This window comes from Bos indicus, chromosome 15, assembly GCF_029378745.1.
Source record: "Bos indicus isolate NIAB-ARS_2022 breed Sahiwal x Tharparkar chromosome 15, NIAB-ARS_B.indTharparkar_mat_pri_1.0, whole genome shotgun sequence".
NCBI lineage: Eukaryota > Metazoa > Chordata > Mammalia > Artiodactyla > Bovidae > Bos > Bos indicus.
The window spans coordinates 12,154,765-12,173,981 of record NC_091774.1 but is presented as its reverse complement, the minus strand read 5'-3'; positions in this window follow the sequence as shown (position 1 = coordinate 12,173,981).

Genomic DNA, 19,217 nt, shown 5'->3' with positions numbered 1-19,217 from the left:
TCTTGCATGATTATACAGATATTTTCTTTTGTTTATAAGTATTAATAACTGTCTTTCTGTAAGATAAAATGAATTGCTTATACCATCACATTTCTTATTTATATTTGTCATAGGAATTCTACAAAGAAATGTCACATTCAATCATACACGTATATATACAGTCATATATAGTATGCTTCCTTAAATATTTTTTTGAAAAGTAAAGGGAAGACCAAATAACAAATAATGCATGTAAATTTTCACAGATTTTATTCTGCTTTATTTTATAACCATTTAATATTATGTTTTACTTTTTTACATGGGCATGTATGCATGTGTGTGCTCAGTTGTGTTTAGTTCTTTGAGACCCCATGGACTATAGTAGCCCACCAGGCCCCTCTGTCTACGGAATTCTCCAAGCAAGAATACTGGAGTGGGATGCCATTTCTTTCTCCAGGGAATCTTTCCTACTCAGGGATCAAACCTGCATCTCTTACATGTCCTGCATTGCAGGTGGGTTCTTTACCAGCTGAGCCACCAGGAAAGCCCTTACTTCTCTACAGTCTAAGCCATTTGGGTACAGTAATCATGGCTTAATCATAGCTCTTCCCATGGTTACATTACATAAAGTTGATTATCAATAAATATTTATTGAAAGGGCATCTGCAATTTTTATTTACCTGCTGCTGCTGCTGCTAAGTCGCTTCAGTTGTGTCCGACTCTGTGTGACCCCATAGATGGCAGCCCACCAGGCTCCCCCATTCCTGGGATTCTTCAGAGAAGAACATTGGAGTGGGTTGTCATTTCTTTCTCCAATGCATGAAAGTGAAAGTGAAGTCACTCAGTCATGTCCGACTCAGTCATGTCTGACTCTTAGCAACCCCATGGACTGGAGCCCACCAGGCTCCTCCACCCATGGGATTTTCCTAGAGTTTCTCAAAATTTGATACCTTTATATTCAGTTTTTCTGAATAGAAATCTTTTTGAAGTTATCTTTCTGAGGAAATGTCCAAACATCCGTGCCATTCTCAACAGTTGCATTTTACTGTGATAGAAAAATGCAAGGCTCTGTATAGCATTAAAAGGTTAAATAATTTAAGAAATTGTCTAAGTTCATTCACTACAAATTTAATTTTCTATGCAGAGGAGTAAGAAGCTATTTAAGTAAATCTTTGAATTTTCAGAGAGCACAATCCTGGATACGAATTCCATTTACAAGGATGCCAAGCTTGTACCTATCATCAACAGAAGCTTGATATATCTAAATCTTTGCATTGTTATGACTGAAAGGGAATTGCTTTCGAGACATTTTGCTGCAATTCGGCAGCTACCAAAAGATTCTACTTCCCAGCAGGAATTGATGGCCTTCAGAGTTGCAACCCCCTTCAAATGACTGTAACAAGAGTTCTAAAGGGTTTTTCTCACTGTGTTACTACGCACTGTGTCTCATTAGGCTACCTATAGTGCTCTAGTTACAGAAAGACTTGACAGATCTAAAATGTCAGTACAATCACTTTTACCAAGTGCTGTCACCCATGCTTAGTCTGCTTTTAGTTTTGTGGAAAGAAATGTAGAAAGGCCATAAAGGTCTTTCTTAATGGGAACAAGCAATTTGATTTCAGCTCTAAAATAAGGACTTTTGTTAAACTCTGTGAGCATCTTGACAGAAATTCACCTTGGTGAACACTGTATTTATTAAGATAAAGGTCATCTTATCTCCATGCATCCACTGACTTGATACTACACTTAAAATGTATCTATTTATCTAGCTCTCTCTTTGTATATGTGTGTATATAAAAATATAAGTATAGGTATACATTTTCAGTAACATGCATTTTTATAATTTATTATTCAAATGATTTATTGGGAGTTGAGGGACTAAAATGGAGAAGGCAATGGCAATCCACTCCAGTACTCTTGCCTGGAAATTCCCATGGATAGAGGAGCCTGGTAGGCTGCAGTCCTGCTGCTGCTGCTAAGTCCCTTCAGTCGTGTCCGACTCTGTGAGACCCCATAGATGGCAGCCCACCAGGCTCCCCCGTCCCTGGGATTCTCCAGGCAAGAACACTGGAGTGGGTTGCCATTTCCTTCTCCAATGCATGAAAGTGAAAATTGAAAGTGAAGTCGCTCAGTCGTGCCCGACCGGTAGCAACCCCCTGGACCGCAGCCCACAAGGCTCCTCCATCCATGGGATTTTCCAGGCAAGAGTACTGGAGTGGTTGCCATGGGGTCGCAAAAGTTCGGACAAGACTGAGCGACTTCACTTTTACTTTTCACCTTCATGCATTGGAGAAGGAAATGGTAACCCACTCCAGTGTTCTTGCCTGGAGAATCCCAGGGACGGGGGAGCCTGGTGGGCTGCCATCTATGGGGTCGCACAGAGTCGGGCACGACTGAAGCCTCTTAGCAGCAGCAGCAGCAGAGGGACTAAAAAAGCAGCACTCATTTTTCTTGCTTGAACTGAAAATGAACATCAATCAGTTAGAAGCCAGAATATTAATGTTGAAATACGTGCTATTAATGTGTGGACAAGTCAGTACCCTAACACCAAACCCCAGATTCAAATTAGGAAAAATAACTGTTGTTTCACTTAGATTAAGAGAAAGAATATGGGTAAAGATCTAGGGGGAAAGAGGCACATAACAGGCTACTTAAACTCACTGATATTACTTCCTTCAGCCAAATTAATCTTGTGGTTAAGGAATGCACCAACCAAGTTGATAAATAGGAAAGATGATATAACAGTAAGCACTAGAAATTTTGTTGTTGTTCAGTCTTTCACTCATGTCGGATTCTTTGTGACCACATGGACTGCAGCATGCCAGGCTTCTCTGTGCCCCCAGAGTTTGCTCCAACTCATATGCATTGAGTCAGTGATGCCATCCAGCTACTTCATCCTCTATTGCCCACTTCTCCTCCTGCACTCAATCTTTCTCAGCATCAGGGTCTTTTCAAATGAGTCAGCTCTTAGAATCAGGTGTGCAAAATATTGGAGTTTCAGCTTCAACATTAGTCCTTCCAATGAATATTCAGGGTTGATTTCCTTTAGGATTGACTGGTTTGATCTCCTTTGCTGTCCAAACATTAATAATCATTTTTCTTCACAGTATTTCCCCAAAAGACTGGGCAAGCTTGTCTTAAGGATTAAGAATAGAGGCTATGACTAGGATAGGTGACTAACACCCATTCTCCTTATATCAGAAAAACACTTAGATAAAATTTTATTTTATTTATCTGTTAATATTGACTACCTTATCTTACCTTAGTGTAATTTTAGTCATCTGTCTCACTAATATCTTGTGAGTTGGATGGTTAATCATGGTTAACTGACTTTATTATTTTTTTAATTTTATTTTATTTTTAAACTTTAAAATATTGTATTATTTTGCCAAATATCGAAATGAATCCGCCACAGGTATACCTGTGTTCCCCATCCTGAACCCTCCTTCCTCCTCCCTCCCCATACCCTCCCTCTGGTTCATCCCAGTGCACCAGCCCCAAGCATCCAATATCTTGCATCGAACCTGGACTGGCGACTTGTCTCATACATGATACTATACATGTTTCGATGCCATTCTCCCAAATCTCCCCACCCTCTCCCTCTCCCACAGAGTCCATAAGACTGTTCTATACATCAGTGTCTCTTTTACTGTCTTGTACACAGGGTTATTGTTACCATCTTTCTAAATTCCATATATAGGCGTTAGTATACTGTATTGGTGTTTTTCTTTCTGGCTTACTTCACTCTGTATAATAGGCTCCAGTTTCATCCACCTCATTAGAACTGATTCAAATGTTTTCTTTTTAATGGCTGAGTAATACTCCATTGTGTATATGTACCACTGCTTTCTTATCCATTCATCTCCTGATGGGCATCTAGGTTGCTTCCATGTCCTGGCTATTATAAACAGTGTTGTGATGAAGACTGGGGTACACATGTCTCTTTCCCTTCTGGTTTCCTCAGTGTGTATGCCCAGCAGTGGGATTGCTGGATCATAAGGCAGTTCTATTTCCAGTTTTTTAAGGAATCTCCACACTGTTCTCCATAGTGGCTGTACTAGTTTGCATTCCCACCAACAGTGTAAGAGGGTTCCCTTTTCTCCACACTCTCTCCAGCATTTATTGCTTGTAGACTTTTGGATTGCAGCCATTCTGACTGGCGTGAAATGGTACCTCATAGTGGTTTTGATTTGCATTTCTCTGATAATGAGTGATGTTGAGCATCATGTCATGTGTTCGTTAGCAATCTGTATGTCTTCTTTGGAGAAATGTCTATTTAGTTCTTTGGCCCATGTTTTGATTGGGTCATTTATTTTTCTGGAGTTGAGCTGTAGGAGTTGCTTGTATATTTTTGAGATTAGTTGTTTGTCAGTTGCTTCATTTGCTATTATTTCTCCCATTCTGAAGGCTGCTTTTTCACCTTGCTAATAGTTTCCTTTGTTGTGCAGAAGCTTTTAAGTTTAATTAGGTCCCATTTGTTTATTTTTGCTTTTATTTCCAATATTCTGTGAGGTGGGTCATAGAGGATCCTGCAGTGATGTATGTCGGAGAGTGTTTTGCCTATATTCTCCTCTAGGAGTTTTATAGTTTCTGGTCTTACGTTTAGATCTTTAATCCATTTTGAGTTTATTTTTGTGTATGGTGTCAGAAAGTGTTCTAGTTTCATTCTTTTACAAGTGGTTGACCAGTTTTCCCAGCACCACTTGTTAAAGAGATTGTCTTTAATCCATTGTATATTCTTGCCTCCTTTGTCAAAGATAAGGTGTCCATATGTGCATGGATTTATCTCTGGGCTTTCTGTTTTGTTCCATTGATCTATATTTCTGTCTTTGTGCAAGTACCATACTGTCTTGATAACTGTGGCTTTGTATTAGAGCCTGAAGTCAGGCAGGTTGATTCCTCCAGTTCCATTCTTCTTTCTCAAGATAGCTTTGGCTATTCGAGGTTTTTGTATTTCCATACAAATTGTGAAATTATTTGTTCTAGCTCTGTGAAGAATACTGTTGGTAGCTTAATAGGGATTGCATTGAATCTATAAATTGCTTTGGGTAGTATACTCATTTTCACTATATTGATTCTTCCAATCCATGAACATGGTATATTTCTCCATCTATTAGTGTCCTCTTTGATTTCTTTCACCAGTGTTTTATAGTTTTCTATATATAGGTCTTTAGTTTCTTTAGGTAGATATATTCCTAAGTATTTTATTCTTTCTGTTGCAATGGTGAATGGAATTGTTTCCTTAATTTCTCTGTTTTCTCATTATTAGTGTATAGGAATGCAAGGGATTTCTGTGTGTTGATTTTATATCCTGGAACTTTATCATAGTCATTGATTAGTTCTAGTAATTTTCTGGTGGAGTCTTTGGGTTTTCTATGTAGAGGATCATGTCATCTGCAAACAGTGAGAGTTTTACGTCTTATTTTTGAATTTGGATTCCTTTTATTTCTTTTTCTGCTCTGATTGCTGTGGCCAAAACTTCCAAAACTATGTTGAATAGTAATGGTGAAAGTGGGCACCCTTGTCTTGTTTCTGACTTTAGAGGAAATGCTTTCAATTTTTCACCATTGAGGATAATGTTTGCTGTGGGTTTGTCATATATAGCTTTTATTATGTTGAGGTATGTTCCTTCTATTCCTGTTTTCTGGAGAGTTTTTATCATAAATGGATGTTGAATTTTGTCAAAGGCTTTCTCTGCATCTATTGAGATAATCATATGGGTTTTATTTTTCAATTTGTTAATGTGGTGTATTACGTTGGTTGATTTGCAGATAGTGAAGAATCCTTGCATCCCTGGGATAAAGCCCACTTGGTCATGGTGTATGATCTTTTTAATGTGTTGTTGGATTCTGATTGCTAGAATTTTGTTAAGGATTTTTGCATCTATGTTCATCAGTGATATTGGCCTGTAGTTTTCTTTTTTTGTGGGATCTTTGTCAGGTTTTGGTATTAAGGTGATGGTGGCCTCATAGAATGAGTTTGGAAGTTTACCTTGCTCTGCAATTTTCTGGAAGAGTTTGAGCAGGATAGGTGTTAGCTCTTCTCTAAATTTTTGGTAGAATTCAGCTGTGAAGCCTTCTGGACCTGGGCTTTTGTTTGCTGGAAGATTTTTGATTACAGTTTCAATTTCCGTGCTTGTGATGGGACTGTTAAGATTTTCTATTTCTTCCTGGTCGAGTTTTGAAAGTTGTACTTTTCTAAGAATTTGTCAATTTCTTCCACGTTGTCCATTTTATTGGCATATAATTGTTGATAGTAGTCTCTTATGATCCTTTGTATTTCTGTGTTGTCTGTTGTGATCTCTCCGTTTTCATTTCTAATTTGATTGATTTGATTTTTCTCCCTTTGTTTCTTGATGAGTCTGGCTAATGGTTTGTCAATTTTATTTATCCTTTCAAAGAATCAGCTTTTGGCTTTGTTGATTTTTGCTATGGTCTCTTTTGTTTCCTTTTGCATTTATTTCTGCCCTAATTTTTAAGATTTCTTTCCTTCTACTAACCCTGGGGTTCTTCATTTCTTCCTTTTCTAGTTGCTTTAGGTGTAGGGTTAGGTTATTTATTTGACTTTTTTATTGTTTCCTGAGGTATGCCTGTATTGCTATGAACTTTCCCCTTAGGACTGCTTTTAAAGTGTCCAATAGATTTTGGGTTGTTGTGTTTTCATTTTCATTCGTTTCTATGCAAATTTTGATTTCTTTTTTGATTTCTTCTGTGATTTGTTGGTTATTCAGCAGCGTGTTGTTCAGCCTCCACATGTTGGGATTTTTAATAGTTTTTCTCTGTAATTGAGATCTAATCTTACTGCATTGTGGTCAGAAAAGATGCTTGGAATGATTTCTATTTTTTTTGAATTTACCAAGGCTAGATTTATGGCCCAGGCTGTGATCTATCCTGGAGAAGGTTCCATGTGCACTTGAGAAAAAGGTGAAATTCATTGTTTTGGGACGAAATGTCCTATAGATATCAATTAGGTCTAACTGGTCTATTGTATCATTTAATGTTTGTGTTTCCTTGTTATTTTTCTGTTTAGTTGATCTATCCATAGGTGTGAGTGGGGTATTAAAGTCTCCCACTATTATTGTGTTATTGTTAATTTCTCCTTTCATACTTGTTAGCATTTGTCTTACATATTGCAGTGCTCCTGTGTTGGGTGCATATATATTTATAATTGTTATATCTTCTTCTTGGATTGATCCTTTGATCATTATGTAGTGACCATCTTTGTCTCGTCACAGCCTTTGTTTTAAAGTCTATTTTATCTGATATAAGTATTGCTACTCCTGCTTTCTTTTGGTCCCCATTTGCATGGAAAATCTTTTTCCAGCCTTTCACTTCCAGTCTATATGTGTCCCCTGTTTTGAGGTGGGTCTCTTGTAGACAACATATGGAGGGGTCTTGTTTTTGTGTCTCTTTGGCCAGTCTTTGTCTTTTGGTTGGGGCATTCAACCCATTTACGTTTAAGGTAATTACTGATAAGTATGATTCTGTTGCCATTTACTTTATTGTTTTGGGTTCAATTTTATACACCATTTTTGTGTTTCCTGTCTAGAGAATATCCTTTAGTATTTGTTGGAGAGCTGGTTTGGTGGTGCTGAATTCTCTCAGCTTTTGCTTGTCTGCAAAGCTTTTGATTTCTCCTTCATATTTGAATGAGATCCTTGCTGGGTACAATAATCTGGGCTGTAGGTTATTTTCTTTCATCACTATAAGTATGTCTTGCCATTCCCTCCTGGCTTGAAAAGTTTCTATTGAAAGATCAGCTGTTATCCTTATGGGGATTCCTTTGTGTATTATTTGTTTTTTTTTTTTCCCGTGCTGCTTTTAATATTTGTTCTTTGTGTTTGATCTTTGTTAATTTGATTAATATGTGTCTTGGCGTGTTTCGCCTTGGGTTTATCCTGTTTGGGACTCTCTGGGTTTCTTAGACTTGGGTGATTATTTCCTTCCCCATTTTAGGGACGTGTTCAACTATTATCTCTTCAAGTATTTTCTCATGGTCTTTCTTTTTGTCTTCTTCTTCTGGGACCCCTATGATTTGAATGTTGTAGCATTTAATATTGTCCTGGAGGTCTCTGAGATTGTCCTCATTTCTTTTAATTCGTTTTTCTTTTATCCTCTGATTCATTTATTTCTACCATTCTATCTTCTAATTCACTAATCCTATCTTCTGCCTCTGTTATTCTACTATTTGTTGCCTCCAGAGTGTTTTTAATTTCATTTATTGCATTATTCATTATATATTGACTCTCTTTTATTTCTTCTAGGTCCTTGATAAACCTTTTTTGCATCTTCTCAATCTTTGTCTCCAGGCTATTTATCTGTGATTCCATTTTGGTCTCAAGATTTTGGATCAATTTCACTATCATTATTTGGAATTCTTTTCGGGTAGATTCCCTATCTCTTCCTCTTTTGTTTGGTTTGTTGGGCATTTATCCTGTTCCTTTATCTGCTGGGTATTCCTCTGTCTCTTCATCTTGTTTAAATCGCTGAGTTTGGGGTGTCCTTTCTGTATTCTGGCAGTTTGTGGAGTTTTCTTTATTGTGGCATTTCCTTGCTCTGTGTGGGTTTGTACAGGTGGCTTGTCAATGTTTCTTGGTTAGGGAAGCTTGTGTTGGTGTTCTGGTGGGTGGAGCTGTATTTCTTCTCTCTGGAGTGCAATGAAATGTCCAGTAATGAGTTATGGGATGTCTATGGTTTTGGGGTGACTTTAGGCTGCCTGTATCTTGGAGCTCAGGGCTGTGTTCCTTGTTGCTGGAGAATTTGCTTGGTATGTCTTGCCCTGAAACTTGTTGGCCCTTGTGTGGTGCTTGGTTTCAGTACAGGTATGGAGGCGTTTGATGAGCTCCTGTCAATTAATGTTCCTTGGAGTCCGGGTTTGGACTTAAGCCTCCTGCTTTCAGTTATCAGTCTTAATTTTACAGTAGTTTCAAAGCTTCTCCTTCTATACAGCATCATTGATAAAACATCTATGTTAAAGATGAAAAGTTTCTCTACCGTGAGGGTCACCCAGAGAGGTTCACAGGGTTACATGGAGAAGAGAAGAGGGAGGAGGGAGTTAGAGGTGACCCGAATGAGATGAGGTGGAATCAATAGAGGAGAGAGTGGGCTAGCCAGTAATCTCTTCCTTATGTGCACTCCACAACTGGACCGCTCAGAGATGTTCACGGAGTTATACAGAGAAGAGAAGAAGGAGGAAGGTGACAGAGGTGGCCAGAAGGATAAAAGGGGGGAATGAAAAGGAGGGAGACAGATCCAGCCAGTAACCAGTTACCTAAGTGTTCTCCACCGTCTGGAACACACAGAAATTCAGAGTTGGGTAGAGTAGAGAGGGGTTAGGGAGGAGACACAGGCGACCTGGTGGAGAAAAAGGAGAGTCCAAAGGGAGAGAGAGCAGTCAAGCCAGTAATCTCGCTCCCTAGTGAAAAATGGGTACTGAAAATTGAGTTCTTAAAGGTACAAAATTGGTAACAAATACATAAAAGCAAAAATTAAAAATCTAGAGTAGAATTTGGAATATCAAATATATTATGTTAAAGAAAAGAAGAACGAAAAGAAAGAGAGAAAAAACGAACAAACAAAAACCAACAAGGTCACAAAAATTATAAAGAAAATATAGGTACAAAATTGATAACTAATACCAAAAAGCAAAAGTTAAAAATCTAGAGGAGAGTTTGGAATTTCAAAAATACAATGTTAAAAAAAGAAGAAGAAAAAGAAAGAGAGAGAGAGAGAAAAAAATAAGAACAAACAAAGTCACATGAATTATAAAGAAGATAACAAATACCAAAAAGCTAAAATTAAAAACCTAGAGTAGAGTTTGGAATTTCAAAAATACAATGGTAAAGAAAAGAAGGAAAAAAAAAAAGAATAGAAAAAAAAAAGGTCAAAAAAATTATAAAAAGTATATATGAAGTTTGCTTTAAAAAAAGAATAGGACCTTTTCTTTTTTTTCTTTGCAAAGTAATTGGTTATATAAGTGAAAATTAGAGGAATAATAGAGGACTTAAAAAAAAAAGAAAGAATAATCATAAAAATAGTAAAAATATATCTAGGACTTTCTCCGGTTTTGTTGTGAATATTGTGGGTTCAGTTCATTTTTGGCTAATTCCTTGGTCTGACTTATATTTCTCAAGATCTATAGGCCCCTTCCTATGTAGTTGGTACTAACCACAGGGTTTTAATCTATTGCCTGTAGCTTCCAAGGCGGTTCCCTCTGTTATAGCTTCTTCTGTTTGCTGGTCTCTTCAGTGTCTGGTTTCTGCCCTGACACAAAGGGGACGGTGGAGGACATCTTTTTTTTTTTTTTTTTGGCTCACTTGTTCAGTCGTGCTGTGGGGAGGTAGGAAGGGATGCTGCAAACAAATAACACTGGCATGTGCTCACAGTACTTCAGCCACACTGGGTCTGCCCCCCGTTCATGGCATGTGTAGCCTCCCTGACCACGCTGCTCAGGCTCTAGGTTGCTCCGCCGGGAACCATCCCTGGCCGGCCCTGGGCTGCCTGCACTTCCCAGGTCCAAGCCGCTCAGGTTCAGGCACTCGGGTAGTCCTCAGAGGCGCAAACTCTCGGGCCTGCATTTTGTGCCCTTCCCAGATCCGAGCAGCTCAGGTGATGAGGTGTTTGGCGCGTGCGATTGCTGTGACTTATCGCCTCCCCACCGCTCGGTTATCTAGGCGTGCAACCAGCGCACCTTCTCAGGGAGATGTTGACCGTCCAGACCCCCAAGAAGTTTTAGTTAGCAAAGAAGCCTGCTTACAGTTTTATAGATAATGTCTCTCTGGGGCTGCGATTGTCCCCTTCTGGCTCTAGCTGCCTGTCACCAGAGGGGGATGATCTGCTGCTGGCTATCTCTGTTCAGTCCTTTGTTCCGTGCGTGGGCCTGGCGGTGTCTTAGGTTAGGGCTGGCTTTTCACGTGGTAGATATCCCACAGTCTGGTTTGCTAGCCCAAATAGCGCTCGGGATATTCAGGCCAGATCCTTGAGATGCAGCCCACACCACGCCTCCCTGCCCACCCCCCACTTGCTAATGGTGGATGCAGGCGTCTGCTTCTCTGCTGGGGGAGTTACCGTAGGGCTCGCAATGTGCAGGTTTTAATTATTTATTTTCCCTCCCTGTAATGTTGCCCTCTGTGCTTCCAAGGCTCGGCACAGATTCGGCAGTGAGAAGGTTTCCTGGTGTTTGAAAACTTCTCTCTTTTTAAGACTCCCTTCTGGGGACGGAACTCCATCCCTCCCTCTTTTGTCTCTTTTTTGGTCTTTTATATTTTTTCCTACCTCCTTTCGAAGACTTGGGTTGCTTTTCTGGGTGCCTGATGTCCTTTGCCGGTATTCAGAAGTTGTTTTGTGAAATTTACTTGGCATTTAAATGTTCTTTTGATGAATTTGTGGGGGAGAAAGTGTTCTCCCCGTCCTACTCCTCCGCCATCTTAGCTCCTCCCCTGTTAACTGACTTTAATCATCCAACTCAGTAATATCTTGCCTACAGTGTGTGACATATACAAATGAGACAACACAAGTAAATGTCTGAATGATAAAAATTAATTTATGAAGTTTAAATATTTTGCACTTTATTTTGAATACTGCCACTTTTGTGAAACAATATTCTAGATGCATTGTCAAAAATAATTTTCTTTTTCATGTTATCATATCTTTTTACATGCCAAGAAAGTAGAATTTAGAGTTGGTAGTTTACTTTTTTCTTTGCTTTATTTTTATCAATTTAATATGGAGATAATACTAGTTCTTACCAATATTTCATACCTTGTCATACTTAATAAAAATTAAATAAACTAACATATATATATATATATATACACAAAATCAATTAGACAAGGGCCCATTATATAATAAGTAATTTATAAGTATTGGCTAGAATGATTATTATATTGCTGTAGCATTATACATACGTTTCCAACAACTGAAAAGACCTTCTTATAAACCTTCTTTCAGTGTTATATGAGTTTCTACTCCTAGCACTAAACAACTAAAAAATGAAAATGAAAGGGAATAAGAAAGAAAAGATGCAAGTGAGTGAGTCTTAAGTCTGATATATTTGAATGTTCTCACTTGTTTGCAGTCTTTTTTGTAATGCATTTGCAAAAATTGTCTATGAAACATACAATATAAGCTGTTCTTAATTGTTTTGAATATATTATCTTTATATCTTGACTAAACAGACCCTTTTGAAATTTCTTAGCCATGCTAATGAAATCCTATTTGCAATAGGATTTCTTCCACTTCATGTCTCTACAGGATTTAATGTGATATATCTGGTGTACTTCTCCATGTACCAACCAACTCTTCCAGTGATAGAGGTGTGATATTGGTGTGGAGAGGAAAACTCCTGGTAATCTTTATGTTTTAAATCAAGTCAAACAGCCTTTTTTTTAAACTTCTTTCCAGGAAGGTTTTAATGGTCCTTATCATATGTTCTGAGAGGCTTTTACAAAATTCCAGAAAACTTGTAGGTGCTTAATGAGTATTTGTTACACAAAGAATGAGCTGAGAACAAGAATATGCATAACTTAAACAGTGATTCCTTAAGTTATTTTATCCAGGAACATTGCTGTTTGCATCTTCAGTGATTTGCAAGTGTTAAGGGTAACAGGAGAGGAGGGTTCTCTATCAAATCAGCTATTCAGTGGATTTTAATCAAGAAATATCCAGACAGAGGAACTAGAGGGATAGAGGAGCAAGACCTTTTATCAGGTGTGGGAGGATACTTTCAGTTTCCTGAAGATGGATAGCAGATACTGTAATTGGCTCTTTATAAATCTACATTTATTGCCAAGATTTTAATTCTATTATGTAGTAATAGAAATGCTCAATATTTATTGGACTTTAAAGATAGTTCTTTTTGCTATTTTTTAATCAGCATACATTGTACATAGATGAGTCCCAAGCCACATTTCAAACTGACAGAACTTTTGATTAAGAAAATTAACAAAGTAGTGATAAGGTTACTTCATGGTAAAAGTATTATAGGTCCAAAAAAATTAGTAGAACCTCAAACTCATCACATCAGTTTGAAGGTTGAGGAGGCAAATTAAAAATAAAATCTTTTATAACTATTTACATTGAAAAACAAAGCCAAATAAGTAAGTTAAAATTCATGACTTCAAGGGATTATTCTTCTATACAAACAGAGGCACTATTTCAAAATCTGGAAAAATATGGGCTAAATGACAAAAATTATGGATAAAATTTAAAAAATGATCAAAATAGCTGATGCTTTTCTTTTTCAGAATGATTTTTCTCAAATTTAGAATGGGAAAAAAAAAAATCTAAAACTATAGACCAGAAAAGTAAATAACCTAGGTGAGAAAAAATGTGTCTCTGGTATTTAACTGCCTCTGAAAGATTAATAAAATCATATTCCTTTAGTAATAAGACTCAATGGCTCTATTTTATGTATATAATACTCTTAAAATAGACTGAAGAAAATGTAAAATACTTTTCAAATTACAGGCTCAGCGAATATAGCCTACTTTTTATGTCAATGTACGTCATTATCAATTTAACTGATGACAAGAAAATGAATTCCTCTTAATCACAGAATGAAATTAAAAATTTAATAATCATGGTGGAGTAGTTTTAGAAAGATTTCTATAATGACTTCAAAAGATCTGATATTTAAATGATTTGTATAAAACGCTATTTTTATATGTGATTGAAGCTTTTCTATTGAAGAACCAACCTGTAGTAAGTTTGATTTTTCCTTGACAAAAACACAATTCACATTTTACCTTTGGTGAAACACACTGAGTAGCTGGGTGAGCTTATGATAATCAACGGCTAGTGTAATCATTTCATTACTTCAGTTCAGTTCAGTTGAGTCACTCACTTATGTCAGACTCTTTGCGACCCCGTGAATCACAGCACGCCAGGCCTCCCTGTCCATCACCAACTCCCAGAGTTCACTCAGACTCACGTCCATCGAGTCAGTGATGCCATCCAGCCATCTCATCTTCTGTCGTTCCCTTCTCCTCCTGCCCCCAATCTCTTCCAGCATAAGAGTCTTTTCCAATGAGTCAGCTCTTCGCATGATGTGACCAAAGTACTGGAGATTCAGCTTTAGCATCATTCCTTCCAAAGAAATCCCAGGGCTGGCTCCTTCAGAATGGACTGGTTGGATCTCCTTGCAGTCCAAGGGACTCTCAAGAGTTTTCTCCAACACCACAATTCAAAAGCATCAATTCTTCGTGCTCAGCCTTCTTCACAGTCCAACTCTCACATCGATACATGACCACAGGAAAAACCATAGCCTTGACTAGACGAACCTTTGTTGGCAAAGTAATGTCTCTGCTTTTGAATATGCTATCTAGGTTGGACATAATTTTCCTTCCAAGGAGTAAGTGTCTTTTAATTTCATGGCTGCAGTCACCATCTGCACTGATTTTGGAGCCCCAAAAAATAAAGTCTGACACTGTTTCCACTGTGTCCCCATCTATTTCCCATGAAGTGATGGGACCGGATGCCATGATCTTCGTTTTCTGAATGTTGAGCTTTAAGCCAACTTTTTCACTCTCCACTTTCACTTTTATCAAGAGGCTTTTGAGTTCCTCTTCACTTTCTGCCATAAGGGTGGTGTCATCTGCATATCTGAGGTTATTGATGATTCTCCCTGCAATCTTGATTCCAGCTTGTGCTTCTTCCAGTCCAGCATTTCTCATGATGTACTCTGCATATAAGTTAAATAAGCAGGGTGACAATATGCAGCCTTGACGTACTCCTTTTCCTATTTGGAACCAGTCTGTTGTCCCATGTCCAGTTCTAACTGGTGCTTCCTGACCTGCATACAAATTTCTCAAGAGGCAGATCATGCGGTCTGGTATTCCCATCTCTTTCAGAATTTTCAACAATGTATTGTGATCCACACAGTCAAAGGCTTTGCCATAGTCAATAAAACAGAAATAGATGTTTTTCTGGAACTCTCTTGCTTTTTCCATGATTCAGCAGATGTTGGCAATTTGATCTCTGTTTCCTCTGCCTTTTCTAAAACCAGATTGAACATCAGGAAGTTCACGGTTCACATATTGCTGAAGCCTGGCTTGGAGACTTTTGAGGATTACTTTACTAGCATGTGAGATGAGTGCAATTGTGAGGTAGATTAAGCATTCTTTGGCATTGCCTTTCTTTGGGGTTGGAATGAAAACTGACCTTTTCCAGTCCTGTGGCCACTGCTGAGTTTTCCAAATTTGCTGGCATATTGAGTTCAGCACTTTCACAGCATCATCTTTCAGGATTTGGAATAGCTCAACTGGAATTCCATCACCTCCACTAGCTTTGTTCTTAGTGATGCTTTCTAAGGCCCACTTGACTTCACATTCCAGGATGTCTGGCTCTAGGTCGGTGATCATATCATCATGATTATCTGCATCGTGAAGGTCTTTTTTGTACAGTTCTTCTGTGTTTTCTTGCCATCTCTTCTTAATATCTTCTGCTTCTGTTAGGTCCATGCCATTTCTGTCCTTAATTGAGCCCATCTTTGCATGAAATATTCCCTTCGTATCTCTGATTTTCTTGAAGAGATCTCTAGTCTTTCCCATTCTGTTGTTTTTATCTATTTCTTTGCATTGATCACTGAAGAAGGCTTTCTCATCTCCTCTTGCTATTCTTTGGAACTCTGCATTCAGACGCTTATATCTTTCTTTTTCTCCTTTGCTTTTCACTTCTCTTCTTTTCACAGCTCTTTGTAAGGCCTCCCCAGACAACCATTTTGTTTTTTTGCATTTCTTTTCCATGGGGATGGTCTTGATTCCTGTCTCCTGTACAATGTCACGAACCGCATTCCATAGTTCATCAGGCACTCTATCTATCAGATCTAGGCCCTTAAATCTATTTCTCACTTCCACTGTATAATCATAACGGATTTGATTTAGGTCATACCCGATAGTCTAGTGGTTTTCCCTACTTTCTTCAATTTAAGTCTGAATTTGGCAATAAGGAGTTCATGATCTGAGCAACAATCAGCTCCTGGTCTTGTTTTTGCTGACTGTATAGAGATTTTCCATCTTTGGCTGCAAAGAATATAATCAATCTGATTTCGGTGTTGACCATCTGGTGATGTCCATGTATAGAGTCTTCTCTTGTGTTGTTGGAAGAGGGTGTTTGTTATGATCAGTGCATTTTCTTGGCAAAACTCTATTAGTTTTTGCCCTGCTTCATTCCGTATTCCAAGGCCAAATTTGCCTGTTACTCCAGGTGTTTCTTGACTTCCTACTTTTGCATTCCAGTCAGAAGTTTTATTTTTGGCCAGAGTATATATGAAAAATAAAATGGCTCAATGATCCTAGGCAGTTGCTAATTTTATCTTCTTCTTTTTTTTTTTTTGGATAAGAAAATTGAAACAAAGTGAAGTTAAATAGCTTGTCCAATGTCACATGCTGAATAAGTAGCATACTCAGGGTGGTTGTAATGATTAAGTGACAGAATGCATCCTGGCACTCAATACACTGTTAAATAGGAAGCCACTATATATGTTAGCTTTTTTTTTTTTTCATCACCAGAACTCTCATATGAATATTAATGATCAAAAATCAAGTATAAGAAAAAAATAATTTTACTGCTAAAGTAAAAGACCTTAACATGAAAACTAATTAAACACTGTTTATTGTGATGTGGACCTTTGAAAATTGGCAGTTGGATTTGTAGGCTAATACTTAACTTGTCCTTTAGAGTGGATGGTCGAAAAAACAAGAGAGTACCAAAAAACATCTATTTCTGCTTTATTGAATATGCCAAAGCTTTTGACTGTGTGGACCACAACAAACTCTGGAAAATTCTTGAAGAGATGGGAATACCAGACCACCTGACCTGCCTCCTGAGAAATCTGTATGCAGGTCAGGAAGCAATATTTAAAACTGGACATGGAACAGCAGACTGGTTCCCAATCAGGAAAGGAGTATGTCAAGGCTGTATATTCTCACCCTGCTTATTTAACTTATATGCAGAGTGCATCATGAGAAATGCTGGGCTGGATGAAGCACAAGCTGGAATCTAGATTGCTGAGAGAAATATCAATAACTTCAGTAACACAGATGACACCACCCTTATAGCAGAAAATGAAGAACTAAAGAGCCTCTTGATGAACGTGAAAGAGGAGAGTTAAAAAGTTGGCTTAAAGCTCAACATTCATAAAACTAAGACCATGGCATCTGGTCCTATCACTTCATGGAAAATAGATGGGGAAACAGTGGAAACAGGGACAGAATTTATTTTTTGGGCTCCAAAATCACTGCAGATGGTGACTGCAGCCATGAAATTAAAAGACACTTGCTCCTTGGAAGAAAAGCTATGACCAATCTAGACAGCATATTAAAAACCAGAAACATTACTTTGCCAACAAAGGTCCATCTAGTCAAAGCTATGGTTTTTCCCATAATCATGCATGGATATGAGAGTTGAACTATAAATAAAGCTGAGTGCTGAAGAATTGATGCTTTTGAACTGTGTTGTTGGAAAAGACTCTTGTGAGTCCCTTGGACTGCAAGGAGATCCAACCAGTCCATCCTAAAGGAAATCAGTCCAGAATATTCTTTAGAAGAATTAATCCTGAAGTTGAAACTCCAATGCTTTGGCCACCTGATGTGAAGAACTGACTCATTTGAAAAGACCCTAATGCTGGGAAAGATTGAAGCAGGGAGGAGAAGGGGATAACAGAGGATGAGATGGTTGGATGGCATCACCGACTCAATGAACATGAGTTTGAGTAACGGGAGTTGGTGATGGACAAGAAGGCCTAGCATGCAGCAGTCCATGGGGTCGCAAAAAGTCAGACACAACTGAGTGACTAAATTGAACTGAACTGAGTCCTTTAAAAGGAAGCCTTAGTAGAAACTATAAGCTTGGCTAGCCTCAGTTGGGGAGGTCCCAGAATGATAAATCTTTAACTTAATGCTTAATGTGGTAAAGTAGACAACTCAGTCATGTTATTTTCTTAATGAGCACTGGGTCCTTAAGTCACATTTTAGTGAGAACTTGCTACTGAAATATGGCAAAAGGAAATGTATCTATAGATCAAAGATGGTTGAATATTTTTAAAGATTTTCAACATGGAAACATTACTTCTCCAAATAGAAAGAAAGTATATAAACTCAGTCTCTGTCCAAACTCCAGATGGAGAAGAGTTATTGCTATTATTATTTACTTACTTACTGTGTTATTGTTCTGTGTTTTTGTTGTTGTTGGTGGTGGTGGTGGTGGTATTATTGTTTTTTCCTCATTAATAACTTTTGGAAATTGGAACAACCTTGAGCAACATTGGTTATTGTGAAGTTTTGCATAAGAATCCACGTGAAGTACTCAGAGACTTGCCAAGAAATGCTGGGAAAAAACTGGAAAGAATAAACAATTATTAAACAAGCTGAGTTCTTTAAACAAATATTTGAGGAAAATGAGCCATCATTTCAACAGCAGATGATATAAATGATAATACACATATTATATAAACTAATCTATATCTTGGCCAAATTTTAAATTTTCTCTTTATATAATTATATACTTTTAAAATTAAAGTTATATATGTACAATCAAATGTGACTTTTACATGACTGTAAGACTATTGACATGAATTTGTTTATAAATAAAAAAATAAACTCTGTGTAAGAAAAAAAAATGATTCACAAAATATGCAGAAATCCAGGCTTTGAGATTGAAATGGCTTTGGATTTATTTTTATTTCAGTACAAAACACCTCAAGCTATCTAACTTGTATAATTTCTGTTACATATTTTGATATATATGTTAACAAATTTTAATCTAAGTATCCATAGACTATACAGGGAGATGGTATAGTTTGCACTGTACATAAATAGGAGAGAATTTCACCAAAAATTTGGTTCAGATGTCAAAACTGAAACATTGTATACACCAAGAGAATATGAAAAGGTTTACTGATTACATAACTGAGGCTTTCTGGGGAGAATTAATTCTTTGGGGGAGGAGGCAGTCCTCCAAAACAAGTCTGAAAAGTCTTGAGAAAGGAAACAGTTTGCAATTTTTATTGTGGTTGGGGTTGGGACCAAGGAAGGTTAAACAGGAAGTAAGGTGGTTGAACCTCCCTCTAGAGCCAAAAGAGGACCACCCAGGCTTTGTTACTAGAGTCCTCAGGTGTAAGTTGCAAGGAGAAGAGAGAGAGATGAGGCTTAAAATCTGTCATCTGTTAAACATCAAAACATGGGGTCAGACATTCTGATACAAGGGGCATAAGATTTCCTCCACAAAGTGTAATAGCTGCAT